Raw genomic sequence first — 24,293 nt, forward strand, 5'->3', positions numbered from 1 at the left:
CCCTGAGGCCACGGGAGACACAATTTGTCCCAAGCACTAGGGGGAAAAAAAGGTCTCTCAGGAAGAGGAGGGCAGGCTCCCGAGATGAATCTTGGCCACAAGTCTTCCCAAGTCCCCTGCCACTGCGGCGTGGAAGGGTTCCAGCGAAACGCGGTGGCCATCCATCACCGTTAGACTTTATGAAGCTATTAAGTGCCAGGAGCGTCCCCAGAGAGCCCGCGTGCCTCTGGGCTGCGGTGTGGCGTGGGTTCCCAGGAGATGTGGCCTCCTGGGGGTCAGGGAATACAGGACACTCAGGCAGGGGCTGGCACTCCAGAGAGAAAGAGAACTCAGGGTCGGAATGAGGCACACACGCGCACACACACGCCACGTGCACAGGCTGTTCACATCCTCACAGCGGGGTTGTTGCCAGAGGCCCCGGCAGCAGATGCATGAAGAGGAAAGGAATATCCATGACCACTTACTCCCACCCCCAACGTGTTCAGCCGCACCCCAGCCTTCATTTACGCACCCACCAAATAGGTGCCAAACAGCTCTTAAGCTCCGGCAGTGAATACGACTGGTAACACGGTCTACTAGGGCAGAGGGTTGGTAAACATAATAGATGTGTAACATAAAGTAGGTTGAAATCAGCTTGGAAAGGGAAGAAAGTGGGGTGAGAGGATTATATGGTGGGCGGAGGCCTCTCAGATTTAAGCCTTCAAAAAAAAAAAGGAAATGAGGGCCCAGCCTTACAGATCAGTAAGCCAGGCAGAGGACGTAGTCAGTGCAAAGGTCCTGAGGCAGGTCTTTTCCTGGCATGTGTGAGGGTCAGCAAGGAAGCCAGTGTGGCTGGAGGTGAGTAAGCTAGGTTGTAGCAGGAGGTGTCAGGGAGGTTGGGGGGCAGAGCAGAAAGAACAAGGCCAAGTGCAGTGAGGACTGAGGCTTTTCCTTTCAGGAAGATGGGAGCCATGGAAGGTTGTTGAGCAGAGGAAGGAATTGATCTGACTTGTGTTTTAATAACGTTCCTGTAACTGCTGGGTATAGTGGTACACACCTATAATCCCAGTGGTTTGGGAGGCTGAAGCAGGAGGATTGAGAGTGGAGGCCAGCCTCAGCAACTTACTGAGGCCCTAAGCAACTAAATAAAATTCAAAAAAGGGTTGGGGGTGTGGCTCAATGGTTAATTGCCCCTGAGTTAAATCCCAGCACCACCCCTCCCCATCAAAAAAAATTACATAACTGCCAGAGAACAGACCAGAGGATGAGGATGGAGGCAGGGAGACCAGTGAAGAGGCCACTTTAACCAAGCAAATAAGAGATGCTGGGATTTGGGCCATGGCAGGATGGTGGTAGGATTGGCCCATCCGGGATATGTTTTAAAGAAAAGTGGGGGCTCGTTACAGACACTCACAGTTCTGTGAGGCCGGGAGAAGCATGTCCACATCACAGAAGAGGAAACTGAGGCCCAGAGAGGTTAAGACTCTTGCCTGATGTCACACAGAAAGGGAGTATCAGAGCTAGGATTATAATCCAGGCCTTCTGGTGCAGAGCCTGTGCTCTCTCATCCTCTGTCACGAGGGTCTCCTAGAAATTCACGCTTAAATTGCATCAATCAGAATGGCAGGGTCCTGCTGGGTCACAGGACCCTCCAGTTTCTGGACGGGGTGAGATTTGGGAGTCCCTGGGAGAGACCTGCAGACACTGGGGGTAGAGGAACTTGGGGAAGTGGTTGTCTCCCAAACAATGTGGATGTATTGCTACATTTTTTTTCCTTCTTCTATTTTTTTTTTTTTTTTTTTTTTTGTAGTGGGGATTGACCCCAGGGTGCTTAACCACTGAGCCACATCCCAAGTCCTTTTTTGTATTTTATTTAGAGACAGGGTCTTGCTGAGTTGCTTAAGGCCTCCCTAAGTTGCTGAGACTGGCTTGGAATTCAGATCCTCCTGCCTCAGCCTCCCGAGCCACTGGGATGACAGATGTCAAGCGTCACCACACCTGGCTCTCAATAACATTTTATACCAAGTAGTAAGTGAATTTATTTTTATTTTTATTTATTTATTTTTATTTTTTATATTATTTCATTTCATTTTTGGTGCTGGGGGTGGAACCCAGGGCCTGGCAGAGCCTAAGCCAGCCCTCTACCCCTGAGCTAGGGCCTCAGCCCTGAGACGTACTTTTTTTCAAATATTAGTCACCTTTTTGTCACTCACTGTCACAAAATGCCTGAGATCATCAGCGAATAGAGATGAAAGGTTTATCTGGACTCATAGTTTCAGAAGCTTCAGCCCGTGGCCCGTTGGCTCCATCGCCTGGGGACTGAGACCAGGCAGCACATTATGGCGGCAAAACACTCAGCAGCAAGAAGGAGAAACCGGAAGCGGAAGGGGCGGGCTCAATCAAGGCCCTCAAGGACACGCCCCATGACCTCACTTCCGCCTGCCTAGGTTTAGCCTCTTAAAGGTTCCACGACCTCCCCACCTCCTGGGGAGCAAGCTTTTAACACGTGAGACTTTGGGTGACAGTTAAGATCCAAACCAAGCCTGGTGCATTACTCATACCTATGATCCCAGCCATTCCGGAGGCTGAGGCAAGTTCAAGGCCAGCCTCCGCAACTCAGAGAGATCCTGTCTCTAAATAAAATATAAATGGGCTGGGATGTGGCTCAGTGGTTAAGTGCCCCTGGGTTCAGTTCCTGGCAACAAACAAACAAAACCAGTTCTCACAAACTCACCTGACCTCAGAGCCATGAAAGCATCTAGTGACTGGATTGAGGGTGAGGTAGAGTTGGGGGGACTCCGGGAAACTGGAGCACACCCCTCATCAGAAAGAGGCGGCCTCAGCTCTGCTTCCTGACTCTGGTTGGCAGAGAATGCAGACCCAGGGTTTCCAGAGTGCTTGAGTTTTGCAAAGATACCAGAAATCCAGATTTTTACATGAAATCAGATTTTGCAGTGTCAGCAGTGATTTCCCATTTGTTTAAAACACTGTCTGAAATAAGTCCATTTATGAGCAGAGCCCAAACCTTGCTCTGTTAGATTGATTTTGCTATGATTCAATTTAATTCAGGGGCTGCAGATGCAGCTGACTGTAGACCACATGTTTAGCACGCAGAGGCCCTAGGTTCCATCCCAGTACCTCCCAACACACACGCACACACTACACACGTGCACACAAATCAAGAAAAATTAAATTCAACTTATAGCCACTGGAATTTACTGGAACTTCAGCAGATGACCTCAGTTCCCCATGACCTACATGCTTTGTGCCCTAGAGATTGTCACTCCTGATTGGAATGTGTGGGTCTCCCATTCTTCCATCTGCTTTATAATTCAGAAAGCTCTATTTTCCAGAAGGTCTGTGGACCCAGAGCAACAAGGTAATGAGGTAAGCTCTAGACACCTAAACCTTACTCATTTCTGGTGACTGGGAATATCATTCTCCTGTTCCTCCATGCGTCCCCTGGGACCACCTATAACTCATTTGCTACTATCTTAGAATTTTTCCTTTTTCTTTCTTTTCTTTTTTGGTACCAGGGATTGAACCCAGGGGCACTTCACCCCTGAGTCACATTCCCAGACCTTTTTTATATTTTATTTACAGACAGGGTCTCACAAAGTTCCCTAGGGCCTCACTGAGTTGCTGAGGCTGGCCTCCAGCTTTCAATCCTCCTGCCTCAGCCTCCCCAGCCTCTGGGATGACAGGCATGCACCACCGTGCCCAGGTGAGTGGAGATTTGATCCCAGGCTGTCTGGCTCTAGAACTAATGCGAAGAAGAGGGGCTTGTGGCAACAGGGTGAAGCTGGAGGGAAGAAAGGGTGAGGAAAACCTTCCCCAGGGGAGGAAGGATGTTTAGGAACAAGGGTGTCTGAAAACCCTTCTCTCATCTGCTCCCAGCCAGCATCCTGGTCAAGCCTGCTTTTCCTTATCCATCTTCAGAGCTCATGTGTCCCTAACTGACCTCAGATCAGCATCCTGCTGACAGATAGCTCCCACCGGAGGAGGATGTGTCTCGCCTGCGGAAGCAGCGGCAGGAAATCAGAGGCAGGGTTTGGGGAGGAGAGCTGAGCAAAGACCTTGTACAGGTGTCTGGCCCACCTGGGGGTGTCGAGACATTTATAGCCACGGTCAGATTAAAAGCAGAGCCTTTCAAAATGCAGTCTGCAGATGTGGGCTTGCATTTGAACTATCTGCCATGGGACAGCAACAGATAAATCCAGACACTGAGAATCCGTGGTTAGATCCGTTCAGGGCAATCTGATGTCACCACAGGATTCAGGTACCTGGCTGGGTGTGGTGGGGCATGCCTGTGATCCCAGTAGCTCAGGAGGCTGAGACAGGAGGATTGCCAATTTGAGGCCAGCCTCAGCGATTTAGAGAGCAACTCAGGGAGACCCTGTCTGTAAGTAAAAAATAAAAAGGGTTGGGGATGTGGCTCAGGGGTGAAGCACCCTGGGTTCAATCCCAGGTGCCAAAAGAAAAAAGCACATGGACTGTATTTTTCATGTAGTTTTGAATTTCATTTTCTGCGGCCTCCTCGCTAGTTTACGTTTTCAAACGTGTCGGCGTATAGTAGATTGACAGTAAAAAGAAAACATGGCCTTTCCCTGAATGGTCTGAGCGGCATTGCTGAAAGAGGATCTGGAAGGGACAAGAAGCTGGCCCTTCTGGGTGTGTGATTCGACCTATGATCAAGCTGTAAAGCCACACTTTAGCTCCTGAAATGACACAAAATGTCCCCATTTCTGTGCTGAAACAGAAGTAACTATTTTTAGATCACAGTGTCTCGACCTCAGCACTAATGACATTTTGGGACAGGTGATCCAGGTCTGTGGTGGCCGTTCTGTGCATTATTGGACATTTGGAGCAGCCCTGGCTGGGAGCATCACCTCCCCAGCAGTGACAACCCAAAATATCTCCAGGTGTTGCCAGCAGTCCCCTGGGCCTCTTACCATTGAGAAAGGCTGGTTTAGATAGTCTGAGGGTTTTGGGGGGCTGGGGGCTGTACTGGGAATTGAACCCAGGGACACTTTACCACTGAGCCACATCCCCAGCCATTTTTACTTTTTATTCTGAGACAGAGTCTCGCTAAGTTGCTGAGGGTCTCACTAAGTTGTTGAGGCTGGCCTCCAACTTGCAATCCTCCCATCTCAGCCTCCCCAGTTGCTAGGACTACAGGCATGCACCACAGCACCTGACTCAGATATATTTTTTAAAGGTACTGTCTGGCCAGGCTACCACCTCATCGTTGAACAATACCAGACTGTCACCCAAGCCCTGCTCCTTCCCTCAACATTGACTGACAGAGGTGCCATCTTTTCTCCAGCTGGTATGGCCCCTGTCAAAGGCAAGGTCATGTCAAATACAAACATTTCAATTTCACTAACTCCAATAGCCATGAGAAAGCACTTTCTGGCCTGAGTCCCATCCATTCCACTTAAACGGTTGATTAATCATCTCCAAAGTACAGTTCAGCCATATCTGAGATTTTCTTTTTCTTTTTGCTTTCTTGAAGTCAATTGCATTGAGATCAGGTCTTTCCTAATTAAAATCTGTAATGGAGCTTGGATTCATCCATCACAGACTGATCGCGGATGACTCTAGACAACTTCAACCACGACGGGTTTCCCTGCCGGGGCGTTATTTCTGCCAACTCCAATTCTCTTTGGACAGATTTTTGCAGAACTTAATGTTGGCATGGAGATCTGATTCTCTCGTCAATTTTTAGATCGATGCCTATTTTTACTGTGCACGGTTTTAGCCGATGTCAGTTTTATTTTGTGTTGATTACCTCTACTCGCAGGGCTGGAGAGGGATTGGACCAGAGACAAATGGTCCGTGTGTATTTCTTAGGAAATCTGTGAGACACGGATACACGTTCCTGAGTCAGAAGAAGGAGACTGAAGACAAAGACAGAAAGATCCAGAGCAAGACCAGAGGACCAGGAGACAATGGCAGAGCGGCATGTGCTATGTGGTTTGTCCCTCCAAAGTTTATGTGTTGAAATTTGGTCCCCAGTGTGGCAGTATTAAGAGGCGTTGGAGCCACTCAGAGCTGGGGCTTCGTGCAGATGGTTAGGTCACCGTGAATCTCTCTGACTTCCAGTCTCACCATGTCACTCCCACCACTGTGATGCCATCTGCCATGATGCCCTCACCAGCGCCCAGCAGAAGCTGGAACTATGTTCTGTGAGCTCCAAGACGGTGAGCCAAATATACCTCTTTTCTTTACAAACCACCCAGCCTCAGGTATTTTGATATAGCAACAGAAAGCAGACTAAGACAGCATGTGAGACGATGGTTTAGCTCCTGGCTGCTCAGCAGAGCAGGGATTGAACCCAGGAAGGCTCTACCGCTGAGTCATATCCTCAGCCCTTTTTATTTTTTATTTTGAGACAGGGTCTCATGAAGTTGCCAAGACCAGCCTCAACCTTGCGATCCTCCTGCCTCAGCCTCCCAAGCTGCTGGGATTAAAGGGGTACATCACTGCACCTGGCTGTTTTTTGCATCTTTACCTGGTGTGGTGCAGAGGCTGCAAGCAGGGAGACCTGGATCTGTCTTTACTGGTGACCTTGGGCAGAGTCCCATTAGCTCTTTGAGCCTCCGTTCCTCATCTGGGAATGGGGGGTGACACACCCATAGGATTGCTTTGAGGATTACGTGGAGCAGTGGATATGAAGGTGCCAATAAGGATTGGAGTGAATGGATTTGCTTCTTTCTGTGGATCAGGAAGTTGATGGCTGGCACAGGAACTCTGGGCCATGCTTTTCTGGGTTACCTGGTAACCCAGGTGAGCTGTGTTCTCTCCCGGAGCCTCAGCTTCCTCTCCATAGAGTGAGCCTGCGGGTCTCTTAGAAAGATCAAAGCCCTGCAGTCCCGCTCTGAGGTATTGAGCCAGGAGAAACGCCAACGTGTTCGCACGGTGCTTCTTTCTTGGTGAGCAGAGTGGTGTTTTAACAGCACCTCCAAACCAGAAAGCACCCAGACACCCCCCACTCCAAGTGAATGGAAAACGCACCAAGGGGCCCCCACTCCCGGAAGAACAAGATGCAGACACACAACAGCTCAGCAAAACAAGCCAGAGACAAAAGACGATGCTATATCACTCCATTTACGTGAGCCTTTAAAACTATTTTATTTTTTTGTACCAGGAATTGAACCCAGGGGTGCTTAACCCCTGAGCCACATCCCCAGCCCTTTTTATGTTTTATTTAGAGACAGGGTCTCACTGAGTTGCTTAGGGTCTTGCTAAGTGGCTGAGGCTGGCCTCCAACTCAGGATCCTCCTGCCTCAGCCTCCTGAGCTGCTGGGGTTCCCGGCCTGCACCACCACACCCAGCTTGTTCTGCACATTTAAAAAACAACCTGCCAGTAAACTTCAAAGATCTCTATGTGAGCATATAAGAGGTGGGGCAGTTTGGATGTTGGATGTTCCCCAAAAGCCTGGGTGTGAAGTCTTGGCCTCCAGGCCTAGGAGGTAGGGCCTTAGGGGACAGCCTTAGGTCATTGGGAGCATGCCTTCAAAATGGATTTGGGGATCCCAGTCTCCTCTTCTTCCTCCTTTTATTCCTGGCTGGCGAAGTGACTGATGGTGCTCCATGTACCCAATCCGTGACATGCTGCCCAAAACAATGGGCCACTCAGTCTTGGATTGGAACCACCGAAACCACCAGCCAGAATAAAGAAACCTTTTTCTCTCATAAATTAAGTCCCTCAGGCATTTTGTTACAGTAACGGGAAGCTGACTGATACCCACATGCAGGCCCCTCATCAAACTAAAAGCACTTTCTGGAGATGGGAGGGATTCTGGCGATGTCTGTGGGTGCTACCCAAATGCCTCCTGCCACCCTCCAAGGCACAGGTTTGGTGGAGAGGCCTCCAGGAAAGAACAGTCACAGCTCAGGCCTCATGCCAGCCTGGGCTGGAATAACAGGCTCTGCCACCCGGGGCAAGGTGGCTTCCCTCCCTGAGCCTTAGGTTCTGGAATATTCCTCTTGGCTTAGCTCTGCTGCCATGCTGAACACTTGAAATGTCAATTTCTGCAGCGTGCCACTGAGCTGTACAGAGAGGAGGAGGTCCCCTCTCTGGGATTCACAGTTCCTCAGTGGCAGAAGCAGCTGGAACCCCGTGTCCTTCCACGTCACTGGTGGACAGGCCCTCTGGGCTCTGCTGGGGGCCAGATGGGACAGCTGGGTGTCCTGTGCATCACATGCAGAATGGGTCTCCTGGGTCGCTAGTTACTGTGGTTCTTATGTCATTCAGTGCCACCCTGGGGCACGGCGGTTGGTGGCTAAATGACCGCCTGCCAGAACTGCAGACTCTAACGTGGGACTTCCCACTGCATGCAGGACTGCCTCCCCACCAGCTTGGGGGTCCCTGCAGGGCAGGGCTGAGGCTGGCCTCCTCCACCCAGCACCCAGAGCAGATGCCACACCAGCATTCACTGGTGACGGGTCCATGGAAACCAGACCCAGAAGCCTCTCCTATCCCTCTGCGGAGGCCGTGAGGTGGGAAGGAGATTGCAGGTTATTGAATTTCCTCGCCGTGTGACATACATCCCTCTGCCTCCCCGTAGAGGTTCATTTTGTGTCAACCTGGCCAGGCTGTAGTGCCCAGTTGTTCAGCCAAACACAAGTCTGGATGTGACTGGAAAAGTGTCTATTTAGAGGCAATTAAGTTTCAATCCGTGGCTTAAGCAGAGTCCATTCGTGAATGTGGGTGGGCCTCGCCCAATCAGGGGAAGGTCTTAGGAGCAAAGACCAAGGCGCGTTAGAGAAGAAAAAACTGCTTTTGATACTGCCATGCAGGGACCTGGTGGAGCCTGCCCGGCCCGCCCTACAGAGTTCTGACCACCCACGCCAGGATCACGTGAGTCCGTTCCTTGACGTCAATCTCAATTGCAGATTGAGAAAAAAGACACAGGAGATAGACATACATATAACAGTCGTGATGAATAAGTAGATTGATTGATTGATTGATTGATTGATTGATTGATTGTGTTTCTCTGGGAGACTCTGACCAACACACTCTGAGTCCCAGCATTACCACTCATGAACTGTCCCCACAGAGTTGTTTCTGTCCATCCAGCATCCACACCCCCTTCCTCTGCTACCAACACCCTAATTTTGTTCTGGGGTGACCCCAGAGGGGTCCATGTGGGCTGACCTTGCTTCCAAAGTGGGCATAAGCCAGATTTAACCAATTAGAACCATCCATCCTTCAGGTCACTGTGCCTGTCTAAGGAAGAGGCTTGGGGATCCTGCAGTGGCCAAGGGGAAATGGCCCCAGATCGTGGTGGAATAATACAAGGCTGCCCAGAGCAAAGGCAGAAGCCTGGAGGAAAAGGTGCAGGACACAGAGGCCAAGCTCTGAGGTTGTCTTGGGAGCCCCTGGATACAGCCCTTCCTGAAGCTGATCTGAGCAATGAAGCTCTCTTTCTTGCTCAGGCCAGTTGAGGTTGGGTTTCTGTCAGGTATAACCAAATGCTGCCAGCCTGCTACTGCCTCCCCAGAAAGGAACGAGGTGGCTGTGGCTCAGATGATAGGGTTTGGACTGGCTTCTGTTTTGGAATCTGGTAAGTGCAAGCTTGGAAATAGACAGAGGGAGAAGTAGGAGAAGGGCCCAGAAGCAGCATTGCCAGGGAGACAGACTGGGGAAGAGGAGAGAAATGTCAACCAGGGGGACATAAAACTGTGTTGCTCCTCATCTCTCAGGGACTCTGCCCAGTCTCAGGGCCTGAGTGCCCCACAACTGCACCTAAATGTCAGCCCTATCCACTCTGGCTTGCAGTTCTATCCCCCTTAAGAAGGGACAAGATGTGGTTGAACATCTTTTCATACATTCACTGGCCACCTGGACCTGCTCCTTTGTGAAGCAACTGCTTGAGTCTCTGGCTCAATTTTCTATTGGGTTGTCTTTTTCTTGTTGATTTCTAGATGCTCTTTGTATATTGTGGATATGAAATGTTCATTGACAGCATGTGCTACATCAGAGGTCACCCACAGGACTTATTTACATTTGGATGGATCAGAAGGGATCTTTGCCCAAGTCACAAAGTCCTTTGGTTTGGATGATTTAGGAATCTCTGACCCTCATGCATAGATTACAGGAAAGATTTAAGCACAGTGCCAAGAAGCATAAGGTGAGGGGGAAGGAGGGAGGGAAGGCTGGTGAATATTTGACCAAGCCAGAGTTGTCACCTGCTTTAAGTCATTGTGCTCTACCACCAAAAGTCCTGTCTTGACTTATTGCGCATGGAACTCCCAGGTCCTAAGGCAGCGCCTGGTCCCCTCCTACTGCCCTGTTAACATGTGGAATGGCTAATCTGCACTGATTGGATGACGGAGATGCCGAAGATCAAGAAGCCTCTGGGTGTGTCCCTGAGGGCGTGTCTAGTAATGATTGGCATGTGGGATAGCCAACTGGAGGGGAGACCCTCCCTAAGCTTGGGCAGCACCATCCAATAGGATGGGTGCTGGGGCGGAATAAAGCTGGAAGGAGGAGAAGCAATGCAGATGCAAGCTGGGCTCTCCTTGGACATCGTCTGAGGACATGGGACTCTCGCTCCCTCACCTCCTCCAAAGCGGACTCTGCCAGCCATTCTCCGGGGACTTTCCAGAAGCCTTTGGTCTTGAACTGGGTGCCACCGCGGATCCCTCTTGTCCTAGGGCTCCCGCCTCTTGGACTGCGCAGCTGCTGGCTCCAGCTGTCCAGCTGCAGAGAGAGGCCACTGTGGACGGTCCAGCTTCTGCTCGTGGAAGCCCAGCTAATAAATCCCCTTTTTATCATCGTACTTCCGTTGATTCTGTTCCTCTAGAGAACCCTGCCTGATCCACGTCGGTAGAGAAAACAAATGAGCAAATCTTCCAAGAACCCCGCCAGGGCCACCCCTGTGCGCATGGGGCGGACAGAGACGCTGAGACGCAGGGAAGGTCGTTAACCCGGCCCCCGGCTCAGCAAGAGTGCAGTCGGGGTCGCTGTGCTGCCCAGGCCTGGTCCAGATGGTCCCCAGTCTGGGGCAGCGACTTGACCGCGTCCTTAGCCGGTCTGCCTCCCTGGATTTCCAGGCTCCCCGGGCGAACTTGGTACGCGCCGAGTGCGCAGGAGAACAGAACAGAGGCCAGGAGCCCCCCGGAGGCCAGTGCAGGAGCCCGACCTTACAGCAGTCAAGGTCACAGCCTGCCATGTCCAGAGCCTTCCAGAACAGGAGCCCTTCCGGCAGCTGCTGTGCTGGGCCCAGCACCTCCCAGGACCGTGCAGGCTGCTTCCACCAGACACCGGCGTCCTCGGGAACGGAGCTCGGGAGGGGCAGCCCCGGGCCTCCTAAGTGGGGATTCTGAGCAACCTCTGATGTGTGGCAAGAAATTGGGTTAAAGCCGGAATAATCAGCTCATTAACCTCCTTGCCAGACTCCACACGCACCCACCAGCCTGCTTCTCAGCGACGCTGCCGCCGACTGTCACAGCCTGCCTGGATCCGGGCGGAGCGGGACAGTGAGATATTTTATTTATATGTCATGCATATTTATTAGGAAGAGGTAAATAAATTAGCGGCCTGCCATCTGCAACCTCCAGCCCGTGCCAAATTCCCTCCCGCTTCCTCCACGGGGATGGGGTGCGGGCCACACCAGCAAAGCCCAGCACCTCGAAGAAAGAGGGGCTCCCTTTTAGGATTCCCTTCACCGTTGGAGCAGCCCTAGAATTTGGATTTTTTTTTTTTTTTTTTTCTGAGAGGAAATGGATGCCAGGCACTATTCTAGGCGGTTCGCCAATAGCTGATCCTCCCAGCAACCTTGAAAGGTGTCATCTTTAATACTGAGGCTCAGAGAGGTCAAGTCACTTGCTCAGGGTCACACAGCAAGGGAGTTCTGGTCAAGACAAGGGAGGTCCCAAAGTTCATGATGGACGTGGGAGGAAAGACTGGACGAGAAGAGGATGGGCAGCCGGATTGCCACTCATTGCTTGGGCATACAGACTGATTCCTTAATTTTTCTGGCCCTTCTTTTGAAACGGAAAATGAAAATACAACAGGCCAGACTCCCTATGGGGTTGTGGGGAGAATCAGATCACCTCCCATGCAAATCCTGAGTCTTTCAAGCCCTCAGGGAAGTTTTTATCTCTATGAAGGGGCTGCACCAGCCCATGGCTGCCCCAGATAGGCTAGGTAAGCCAGGCACATCAGGGGACTTCTCGGATCCTCAGTTTCTTCCTCTGTAAAATGGAACAAATAATTGGGATGGAGGAATTCAGACTTCAAGGAAGGATCTCACAGATGCACAAATGCTTTTAAACGTAGGAGGTGGGCTGGGGCCCCGAGGTCCCTGAGGCAGGGGAGGAGCCAGGATGCACAATGGAGCTTGCAAGCCCAGAGAGGGGTAGTGACTTGCCCAGAGACACACAGCCTTTCCAGCTGTGGGGAGTCCTGGACCACCTGCCTCCCCTTCTACAAAAATAGAGTCCAGGGCACTGAGCCCAGCAGCCTGCCAGCTCAGTGGGGACCTGAATCTTTTATGAAGCACGATAAATCTACCCTGGAAATCACTCCTGCCCGCAACCCGCAGGCTCTGCCTCGCTGCAGGGCCTTTTCATCAAATTAGGTGCAGAATCCAATGCCACTGGCTTTGATGGTCCCCAAGGGGCCACCTGCCACCTCCCCCCTCCCTTCAAACACGATAAGTTAAAAAAAATTAAAGCTATTTGATTTAACGAATCTCTTTGGAGCTGATGCTTCCCCAGTACCTCTGGGAGGCAGAATTGGCCCGTTGCTCACATAGGGACGGTTCAATCCAAACACAGGCCCATGGGGACCCGGTTTCTGGGACCTAGGGAGTTGGGGGAAGAGGGATCACAGATGTGCAGAGCCACCTTGTCCCAGGGCAAGTGTCAGAGGGAACCCAAGTGACCTGCAGCAAGAAGGAAGCAGGTTAGACTAGAAGGAGGACAGAAAGCAGCCCCAGGGCACTCTGTGTGGTCAACACATCTCAGCCCCCGACTAAGTAATGGTAACAAGACAGCTGCTACCAGAGCACGTGCCACCACTCGGGCTGCTCACTGAGCAGCTGAGGCTGGCCTCCAACTGGTGATCCTCCTGCCTCAGCCTCCAGAGCTTTTGAAATGACAGGCGTGACTACCACACCAGGCCCTGTGTGAACTCTCATTTATTCACTCACCTGTTTGTGGCCACTGCTCTGCTCTGTAAGGCCGGGGGCCTGGTCTTATTCATTAGGATACAACCCACCCTACCTGCTATGCTTAGGCAGTGATTGGCACAAGTGAGTGCATTGTAGATTGAAGGAAGAAAGGTAGGAGTCACCTGCCAGGACTCGGGTAAGAGGGAGGCAGGTGACAGGGACAACAATCCTCCCTTCCCCCTGAGGTCAGTTTCCTTCATCAAAAGTACTGGGGTGCCTAGTAGCTCTGGAGGCTGAGGCAAAAGGATCGCAAATTGGAGGCCAGCCTCAGCAACTCAGTGAGGCCCTAAGCAACTCAGCGAGACTCTGTCCCTAAATAAAATATAAAAAAGGGCTCAGCAGTAAAATATCCCTGGGTTCAACCCCCAGTACCAAAAATAAAAATAAAAAGGATTTTGGGGATTAAACTCCTGCCTGAGTTTAAGAAAGACACATCCTATTCAGCCACAGAATGGGTTAACGATCTGTGGGTGCCATTGATTCACAAGATGCAGGCCTCTGGAGAGGGGGCTATAGCTGTGCCCGGCACCCAGTAGGTGCTCACTAAACACTGGCTACCCTCCAAGATCCCCACCTGGGGTCCTTCCACCTACTATGCTCCCATCGGGTATGCAGGGAGTGGGCCCCAAATCGTTCTGATCTGTAATCAGTATCTGCAGATTCCTCTGATTCACTAATGAATGAGCCACCTGTTGAACCGCTTGTGTGTCAGGGACCTGATACAAGGGACACAAGAAACAGAGTGTCATAGGAAAGAAATGTCCCCTCGGGGCTCCCAATCTTATCTTCTTCCCAACTTCCTCCCTCGAAGGCTGTCCTGGGTGTGGCCCCTGCAGGCCAGCTGAGCCTGTGAACTCCCAGAGGCCTCTGCTGCTGCGACAGGGCCAGAGACAGAGGTTTGGAGGGAGGTCTGGGCTTATTCTTATGAGGAGCAATAATAGAGCAAAAGACAGTGAGGCCTCACGTCCTGGGTCTGAGGCTCCCTGGCGTCCCCTGGGGCCTGGGCCTAGCTTCTGTCCTCCGGAGACGGTCTCCCCACCTGGAACCCAGGACAGTCTCACCTCCTCGGGTCCCTTCCCGTCCTCTGGAAGGGAGTCACTAAGAATCCAGCCCAGCCTCACTGTCTGCACCCCAGGGGTTCCCGCCAACGCAGAGCCGCTGCCTGCACACCCCAAGCACATCCCGAAGCCCAACCCCACGGGCACAGAAGGCAGCCATCCATTCCAAGCTCCAGGGTCTCTGGCGGGAAAACGTCAAGGAATTCATTTCTCACCCTAGAATCAACGGCCTTCCCTGGACCGGGAGGGGAAGCATTTGCTCATCTGTCGAAAAGCGGTGGTTCTGAGCCCCCCACTCACACGGGGTTCCCCTACTGGGCTGCCAGGGCCTAGCTGGGCCCCGGTTCCCAGGACCATGAGACATCGTACTCCACGGGAAACCCTGGGCGTCCTCGCAGACCTGCCCCAGCCTCCCCCTCTGTCAGGGCCATGGCTAAATCCTTCCACTGCCTGCCTCTCTCTCTGCTGGGGCTGGGTTCTCCATCCTGCTGAGTGATAGGCCCCAGGCTGAACCGAAGTCACCCACTAACCCGGGATGCTGAAGCAACAAAATCATCTCAAGCCCATATCCAGCTTAAATAAATCACACATACATCCTCAGAGGTAGTGCGAATTGCAACAGCCGTTTTGGGGAGCCCCGAGAGGTGGAAGCTTTCTGCTGCTTCAGATGGATGGGTCACCCGTTTTCCTTCCAAAAGTTAACATGCTTTGCCAATCGTAATCCCCACGATTTGGGAGGCCGAGGCAGGAGGATGGAAAGTTGGAGGCCGGCCTCAGCAAATTAGCGGGGCCCTAAGCAACTCAGCGAGATCCTGTCTCTAAATAAAAAAATAAAAGGGGCTGAGAATATAGCTCAGGTAGAGCAACCCTGGGTTCAATCATCAGTACCAAGAAAGGAGAAAGAAAGAAAGAAAGAAAGAAAGAAAGAAAGAGAGAGAGAGAGAGAGAGAGAGAGAGAGAGGGGAGGGAGGGAGGGAGGGAGGGAGGGAGGGAGGAAGGAAGGAAGGAAAGGAAAGGGAGGGAGGGAAGCGAGGAAATATTCTTTAATCACTCTTCTTTTTGTAGAACAATGCCCCATGCTAAAAGAGCAGAGTGCAGAAGTGCAGGCCAGTATTTGTGTAAAAAAGGAGGAAAAATAAGTATTCACAGTAGCTTCTAGAGGCATTTTAAAAAAGTTCTAGAAAGACAGGCTAGAACTGGATAATAGTGTTTGCCTACCACAGGAGAGGGAGGAACTCAGCAGATGGAAGATGAAGGTTGGAGAAAGGCTCTTCACCACTGTAGCTTTAAGCTTTCTTTTTAAAAATCTGAACTGGGCAAACTTCAGCCATGTCAATCCCCAGAGTGAACACTTAGGTGATCCCCCTCCCCCTGCCTTTTTTTTTGGAGCGGGTACCAGGGATTGAACTCAGGGACACTCCTCCACGGAGCCACGTCCCCAGCCCTGTTTTGTATTTTAGTTAGAGACAGGGTCTCACTGAGTTGCTTAGGGCCTCACTTTTGCCGAGGCTGGCTTTGAACTCACAATCCTCCTGCCTCGGCCTCCTTAGCTGCTGGGATTTTAGGTGTGCACCACCACGCCTGGCTCCCCCCATCTTTCCCCCCCATTTTTGACCCTATTGCCTTATGATTCTGTGCTAGCTATTTCTCTAGAATAGACATGCAGACAAGGAGCTGTATGGCACTTTCTAGACTGACAGTTGTCTAATTCTCTTTCCACTCACTGCATAGCTAGACTCTGTTCTCCCATGGTCTTACGAAAACGAGGTGCTAATATATATTTTTTTTAAACCAGGGATTGAAGTCACTGGTAAAAACCACTGAGCCACATCTCCACCCTTTTTATACTTTATTCTAAGACAGGGTCTTTCTGCATTGTTTAGGGTCTTGCAAAATTGCTGAGGCTGGTCTCAAACTTGCAATCCTCCTGCCTCAGCCTCCTGAGCCACTGAGATGACAGGCGTGGGCCATCACACCTGGCACTGATTTTTTAATTTCCTCTTAAAATTGATATGGTGCAGTTGGTTCTATGAACATTTTCCCAATATTAACAGGATGATCCCCTAAAATGGTGAGAAGTTCCATCTTTCATCTTGTTCTGCCATGTGAATTGCTCCTTGTAATAACTTTCTTTTCACATCTCTCACCATCCTCTTAGATTGCTTATCTTTCTTATTGATTTGGAGGAGATCTTTATGTGCGCAGGATATTATTCTTTATCAGAGACATACGGTCATAAACACTGTCCCTCCTAGTCTGTAGCATGTCTTTGAACCTTGTGGGTTCTCTCTCTCTCTCTCTCTCTCTCTCTCTCTCTCTCTCTCTCTCTTCTTTCTTTTGTACCAGGGATGCATAACCACCAAATCACATCCCCAACCGTTTTTACTTTTTATTTTGAGACAAGGTCTTGCTAACTTGCTTAGGGCCTCACTAAGTTGCTGAGTCTGGCCTCCAACTTGCGATCCTCCTGCCTCAGCCTCCCAAGTGACTGGGATTACAGGCAAGTGCCACCACGCCCAGCACACAAGACTTTTTACTTTTTATGTTCCAATTTGTCACATCTTTCCCTCACAGCTTCTACATCCAGAGCTCTTATTCCCTCATCTGATGAGGCCAGTAGCTCACCCGGGTGGGGCCGTGACAAGCCGTCGAGAGAGTGTTTGAATGAGACACGTGAAGTGCTGAGCAGATGCTCCAAATGAAGTCACTTTCAGGGTCTCCCTCCCTCAACTTGCCTCCCATCCCTCTAGCAGTCAGTGGGAGCTTCTAGAAGATGTCACTCTTACTTGAAAACCTTTCGATTGCCAAAAAGAGAACTAGGCTCATTTTCATTTCATGGGTAAGTTCAAGATGTCAAACACAAACTATTCTATGGGTGAAGGAGGCAATAGGTGCCTAGCAGGGCTGGGTGGGGACTGTGGCAGCATGTCTCATGGCTCAGGGTTGCCAGATCTGAAGAAAGCTGTAAACCTATATTTTTACATGAAATCTCCTCTTCCTTACAAACCCAGAGCCCAGACTGTCATATCTCCTACAAGAACTTCAGCAAGCTCATCATGGAGCCACCATGAAGGAAGGATGTGATAAAAGTCAGCCCTAGTTCTCCAGCTCAAAGTAGGAGCTCAAAAAAGTCTGGTTCTGCTGGTTGTGGTGGTCCACGCCTGTCATCCCAGCAGTTCAGGAGGCTGAGGCAGGAGGATCACAATTTCGAGGCCAAACTCAGTAATTTAGAGAGGTCCTAACCAACTCAGTGAGACCCTGCCTTAAAATAAAAATATAAAAAGGGCTGGGGATGTGACTCAGTGGTAAAGTACCTCTGGGTTCAATCTCCAGTACCAAAAAAGAAAGAAAAGGCTGGTTCCTACCCTTCTCTTCTCTATTCCATTCATGGCTTATTTAGTGAGCACCTACTATATGCTGGTTCCTGAGCAGGGCACTACAGACTCACAGATGAGTCTGTCCCCATGAAGCTCTATTCCTGGGGAGGGAGACAAATGAGCAAACACAGTTACACTCCAACAGAAAAAGAGGCCAGAATGGAAAAGTTCCAGGGAGAATTATTCTATCTGGGGGTTTAGGCAACAGGAAGCTGTACCCGCGGGCCTGGCCTTGGTGTCAAAGGTGGAGGAAATGCTTGGCTGGAGAAGATGGGAAGAGGCATTCCGGACAGAGCCAGCAGCCTGAGCCAAGACTGAGAGGTGGACTTTAGGAGGGAGGGAAGTTCACTATAGCCAAGAAGGGCCAGGAAAACCAGAAGCCATAAACCAGAGCCTTCTGAGCAGAATCCAGCTCAAAAGGGAGTGTCATTTGACTCTTGGCGTTTCATTTGTCTGTTTGGTCTGACTTGGTGATGAAGATTTTAAAGTTGAAAGACAGGATATCAAACTCCGGACTTTGAGCTCTTTTGGAAATACAATGAGAAAATCTGGCAGGCTGAGGCGAGAAGGTTCCTATAAGACCTACATTTTCTGGTTCAACTTTATCCTCCAGGCCCAAGTCACTCCTTTAGTTCATGAAGATTTATTGAGCAGCTACTGTGTGCCAGGGAATGTTCCAGTCAGCGGGGATACCAGGGACAATCAAATAGATGGGATCACAGCACTAATATACTAGGGGATAAAAAGGATGCAAAGTGTGTGACAAAGTCAGGCAGTACAAAGGGTTGGGAAGAAAAGAAAGCCACAGGGTTAAAGGACTGCTCTTCTAGATAGGATGGTGAGGGGAGGTCCCTCTGCAGAGGACACAGTTGCATAGATCGAAAGGAGCCAAGCAGTGAAAGAGCAATTGAAAATAAGAGATAGCAAGTGCAAAGGTCCTGGGGCTCCTGCCTCTCATCTTCTGTGTCTCTGCAAGTGTTACAGTGTAACACCCTTCCTGTAAGTAAAGAAGCATGCTGACACTGTTTAAACAGGGGAAAACCACTCTCTGATGTGTGTTTTCAATAAAATACATCTCACCAGTGATGGGGGAGACGTGATAAGTGGGGAACTGGGTGGTAGGCAGGGAATTCTTTTTTTTTTTTTCCATCGGGGAAAAATTCTTGATGGGATAACAGGATAGAGGCAGAGGAGGCTCGAACGAGGTGTGTTACAACTTGAGCTTATGACAGAGAAGCCCAAAGAAGGAGGGGAGAGGACTCCTGTTTCTTTCCCTACTGAATGCGTCATCTGGCAAGTTCTGCAAAGACCGAGAATGCTAAATCTTCTGCCGTCCTGAAGCTCATTTTTGTTTAAAAAAAATTCTTTTAAATAATTTGCCAGCCTACCCAGGCTGCTGCTGTGGAAAACCAATTGCAAAACTTTGATGGGTTTCTGTGGCTGCTGTTTTTTTTTTTTTTTTTTTTTTTTAATTAAAATTGGAATGAAGCTTCCTCATCCTTTTACCCACCAAGTAAAAGAAAAGAAAATACTATTATTTTAAAGAAGGAGAAGGAAGGTGGAAAAAAAAAAAAAAAAACACCAAAACACCCTGATTTCCATCCTCCCGCCACCCTCCTGGGCCGGGGTGGGGGCGGGGGGCCACTGTGCACACTGACATCATGCTCCGCGTCACGGGAACGAACTTCCGCCCTCCACAGCTTCATTTGCATATTTGGAGGTACAAAAGCGACATTGCCAATGGTGTCGCGTGTTGACATTGCGGGGACGGAAACCCCAACAAAAGAGCCCTTTCCCAGCCGGGCTGGTTCTTCTTCAGCGTCTCTGGGTCCCCGCCACCTGATTTAGGGCAAGGCACAGATGTCCCACAGCGGGGGGCACGTTGGCTCCAGATGTTGCTTTCTTGCGGTCGTGCGCACGCCCCGCCAGCCACGCGCGCAGGGGACCCGGGGCAGCCAGCCTTCCCGTCTCCCCTTCCGGCGCTGGGTAGCCCCGCATGGCCCATTTGTCACCTCGGCCTGCGGTTCCGACAGACAGATGAGCAGCAGGAGTGAGCAGCCAATCAAAGCCCGCCCTCTCGTCTTCCCGTTGTCTCCTAGGTAACCGGCACAGGGACACAGCAGCTCGCCGGGTACCACAGACGCCCAGGCGCTCCCAACCGGCCGGCGTTCCAGGCGGGCTGGATGCACCTTCAGCACCACGGACAGCTCCCCACGAGGGCTTCCCAGGCCGTGCGCTCCTCCTCTGCCAGGGCTGTCCCACCTCTGGCCCTTGTCCTGTGTCATTTCTCTGCCTGGCCTGCCTGGCCCTATTGCCATTTGCATACCTCAAAACCGTGCTCATCTCTGGAGGTGGCCCAGGTCCTTGGACAAGTCCTCCAACGTCTCCCAGGATAAAATCCACAATCTCTAGCTGTAAAGGCCCAAGAGTGATCTTGCCCTTCAGGATCTGAGTTCCTCGGTCCGAACCTCTCATTTCTCCTCCTCCATCACCTCTTCTTTTTCTTCCTCCAACAGGACATGACCCCCGGCAGGCTAGTGCTTTTCTTCTTCCTGGCTGAACCCTAACTTACTTTCTGATCCAAACATGCCCGCAACTTTTTTTGGGTACTAGGGATTGAACCCAGGGGTGCTTAACCACTGAGCAACATCCCCAGCCCTTTTTACATTTTATTTAGAGACAGGGTCTGGCTGAGTGGTTGAGGGCCTTGCTAAATTGCTGAGGCTGGCCTCCAACTTGAGATCCTCCTGCCTCAGCCTCCCGGGTCGCTGGAATGAGAGGTGTGTGCCACCACGCCCCGCTGGAACTTTTCATTCTTTAGTCCTAACTCAAAAGTCACTTTCTGAGAGGCCTGCCCCGACCCCGCTAGACCCAGTCTAAAGAGTCCCCTCCCCAACCTTCCCAACACGTTCCTCCCTAAGTTGTGTCTCAGATCACAGAGAGCACCAGATAAATATTTGCTGAATAGATGAAAGTCCTCCGTTCCTTGATGTTATTTCTCCATCTCTCTATTAAAAGGGTTGGATGTGAAGCCTCTAATTAACCCTTGGAGTTAATGTGCCCAGAGTCGATTAGAGAGTATCAAGAACCAGCAGGAGGGAAATTAATCAGGCCACGCCACAGGAAGATTCCGCGGGGGGAACTGACCTTCTCAACTGGGTCACAGCTGGGCCTCCCCCTCTGAGCAGCCTCCTCCTCTGAGCAGCCTCCCCAAGAGGAACTGACCAAGACTCTCGCCTCCATGTTCCCCCAGCTCTGGGCACCTTGAACTTTTGTTACCCGCGGGGCTGGGGGCAACTTGAGGTTAAGGCTTTTGTTTTTCTGATTATTCACAGATACAGGTCAGATCCTAGGCAGGAATGTGGGAAGAAAATGTGTGGTTGTCCACCTCTAGAAGATCAAGGTGGAGGTTCTTTGGAGCAACACACACAGTTAGGCACCGTGGGGCAGGCCTGTCATCCCAGTGACTTGGGAGGCTGAGGCAGGAGGACCACAAGTTGGAGGTCAGCCTCAGCAACTCAGTGAGGCCCTCAGTCACTCAGCAAGAGGCTGTCTCAAAATTAAAAATAAAAAGGGCTGGTGGTGTAGCAGCACCTCTGGGTTCAAGCCTATGGTGGCATGTGTCTCTCTTCAAGGGATGTGATTATGACGTGAGGTTCTGCAAATTGTGTGGAGTGATCCCCGCGCGTGAGCTGAATGCATCTGGTGAGGAAAGCACACGATCACTCAACCAAGTGCCCGCAGTGGATCACGCAGCCACACGATTGACAAGCCCGACTTGATCCCCACAAACCCTAGCAGAGGAGAGCTTCCTACGATGACCAGTCTTAGCTTGGAAATCCACCCTGGGTCCTCCTCCTCCAGTGATCAATGCCCCCGATCATTTCCCCAAATATGAAGTGAGAGCAGATAACAAAATCAGGAAGAGCAGGATTAGTATTTCTTTTCTTTTCCTTTTTGTACCAGGGATTAAAACCAGGGGCTCTTAACCACTGAGCCACATCCCCAGCCCTTTTTATATTTTATTTAGAGACAGGATCTTGCTGAGTTGCTGAGGTCCTTGCTAAGTTGCTGAGGCTGGCCTCCAACTTCCAATCCTCCTGACTCAGCCTCCTGAGTCACTGGGATATAGGCATGCACCACCGTGCCCAGCTCAGGAGTAATATTTCTTGAGCATCTTCTATGTGCAGGTTCCTGCACTACAACATGTTAACAGAGATCTGTAGTGACCTGCAATGTTATCTTTTCCATTTTATGAATTTAAAAAAAAAAAAAAAAAGCTCAAAAAAGAAATTAAGTAGCATGCCCAAGGTCACACACAGTTGGCACTCAGAGGGGCCTAACACATGAATCTGATCGTCAAGCCCAATCTATTTCCCCCTGCAAGGTCTGAAATTACTCAACCCAGTACACAGAGGAACTGCTTTTGTTTAAAACATCCCTTCTGCCAGGCATGGTGGTGTACACCTGTGATCCCAGCGGCTCAGAGGAGGCTGAGGCAGGAGGATCACAGGTTTGAGGCCAGCCTCGGCAACTTTGGGAGGCCCTAAGCAACTTAGTGAGACCAGGTCTCAAAATAAAAAAAATAAAAGGGCTGGGGATGTGGCTCAGTGGTTAAGTGGCCCAGTACAAAAACATTAAAATCAAAATAAATAAAACATCCGTCTTGGGGTGGTGCGATTCTCCCCTCTGAGAGATGCCGGGTCTCTGGCCTTATATCTGCCTCTCTCTGCTGCTTTCCGCTCAGCTCACCTCCTACGTCAAGCCTATTGTGCAGCTGGACCCACATCTCAGAGTCTCTCATTTGTGACCCAACCCACGGGAAGCAATTTTCCTGTGGCCCAGAGGAAGCCAGAGATTTTTGTCTTTTTAAAATAGTAATTTCCTGCCGGCGCGGGTGACTGCACCAGCCACCCTGATTTAGTGCTGAGCTCAAGGATCAATCCCAACTAAGATTTTCCAAGGAAGACTCAAATGCAGAGGACCTTCTAGCCTTGCGGGGAGCACGGGGGTGGTCTCCTCTGGAGAGATGGCAGGCAAAGAAGTTAGAGGTGTCGTAAGATCCCTCCGCCTCGGGCATGTCACGCGCAGGCCTCCCGCACACCCCGCACCTTGCAAACACGCCACCCACGTGTTTACACACAGCCGGTGTGCACCAGCGCATGCCTGAGCCTGTTTCCTCCTGCCCTGGGCCCTGGCAGGACAAGTGTCCCTTGACAGAGACGGAAAGCAAGCCTCAGAGAGGGACAATCACTTGTCCCAAAGCCGCCCTGACTTTTTGAAAGATCACATTCAGACTGAAGGTGGGTGGCCAGCGTGAGAATTCTTGAATGTGCTCTGGTGCTTAGGGACAATGTCACTGAGTAGGGGCCCTTCTCCAAGACCCACCCTGCCCCCTTCCCTGGCCCACAGTCCTGTCTGTCTGCCTCTTCCCTGAGGTCAGCCTGGGCACCCTCTGTGCCCCAAGGCTGTTCCATGAGCACCCAGCCAGGGCAGAGGGCAAGAGGAGGGCTGGACCCTGGGCGGCGCAGAGCCCCGGGCCTGCCAGGGTCTGGGGCACCAGCTAAGGTCAGATAGGGGTCTAAGCAAGACCCTCTGCAGTCTCTGCTCCTGGACCCTCAGAAGAGGCAGGGGTAAGAGACCTTACTTAGCCCTGGGGACAGGGCAGGAGCATCAGGACCAGCTCCCAGTCGCCTCCAGCCCCCCACTCTGGCCTGGGCTGGAAATGGTCCCTTTCCCATGACACGGAGCAGGACCCAACTTGGGGATTGAGCAGACCACAGGAGGGATCTGAAAACTACCCAAAGCCTTTGGGTCACATAGGTCTGGTTCACATCCAAACTAGACCCCGACAGGCTGTGTGACCTTGGGAAAGGGGCTTCCTGTCTCTGAGGCAGTCCTCGCGCTAAAGTGGAAAGAATCAGAGCGCCCTCCTGAGGGCAGGGGGAAGGTGCCAGGACACAGGCGAGGTAGTGTCCCTGTCACCCAGCGTGCCCCTCAGTGTGTGCGAAGGTGTGGGCAGCGGCCATTGTCACCTCTCCTGGTCCCCGAATGACAACAATTCTTAATTCGCATCTAACCCAAACTTTCCTCCGCGATGGCAGGTCCTGGGCGCGGGTCCCTCCTCCTCCCTCCCCTCCAAGCCGTTCAGACAACAGGTGCCGAGGTGGAGGTGGCGGGGCTGAGGGGCTGCGCCGCAGCACTGCGGCAGGGGCAGGCCGGGCAGGGGGCCGAGCCGCCGAGTCGCCCCAACTCCCCAGACGCCTCGGCCAGCCTCTTTGCAACTTTGAGGAACTGCTGACTCCAGGGTCCACGCAGGGGTGCGGCCGGGAGTGCGAGGGAAAGTTGGGTGCGAGGGTGGCAGCCTGGGGGCCGGAGGACCCCGCGGCGCGCGCTGGCGCGACCCGAGCCGGGCAGGCTGGCGGCCGGAGTAGGCACGTGGCCGCGGCCCCGCCAGGCGCTCCAGGAACTGGACTCGCGGGCCAGCCGGGGATGCGCCTTCGAGGTCCCGACCCTCCGCTCAGCCCCTCTGGGTGGCCCTGCCTGGGGTTCCCCATCCGTGCGCCCCGGAGAGTCGCCCTGCGGGCTTCGCGGGACCACGCTCCGCTCCGCACCGTGTGTCCTGCGGTGACCCTTCAAGCTGTCCCCCTCTGGGGGCGCTGCCCGTCTCCGGAGGCCCCGGCGCGTCCTTC

General features: G+C 51.7%; 1 protein-coding gene across 2 annotated transcripts in view; it reads right to left on the reverse strand.

The window, feature by feature from the left end:
- Nucleotides 1–24,293, reverse strand: part of GRIP2 (glutamate receptor interacting protein 2) — an 84,944-nt gene that overhangs the window by 60,355 nt on the left and 296 nt on the right. The window lies entirely within an intron of this gene.

This window comes from Sciurus vulgaris, assembly GCF_902686455.1.
Source record: "Sciurus vulgaris genome assembly, chromosome: 19".
Classification (NCBI taxonomy): Eukaryota; Metazoa; Chordata; class Mammalia; order Rodentia; family Sciuridae; genus Sciurus; species Sciurus vulgaris.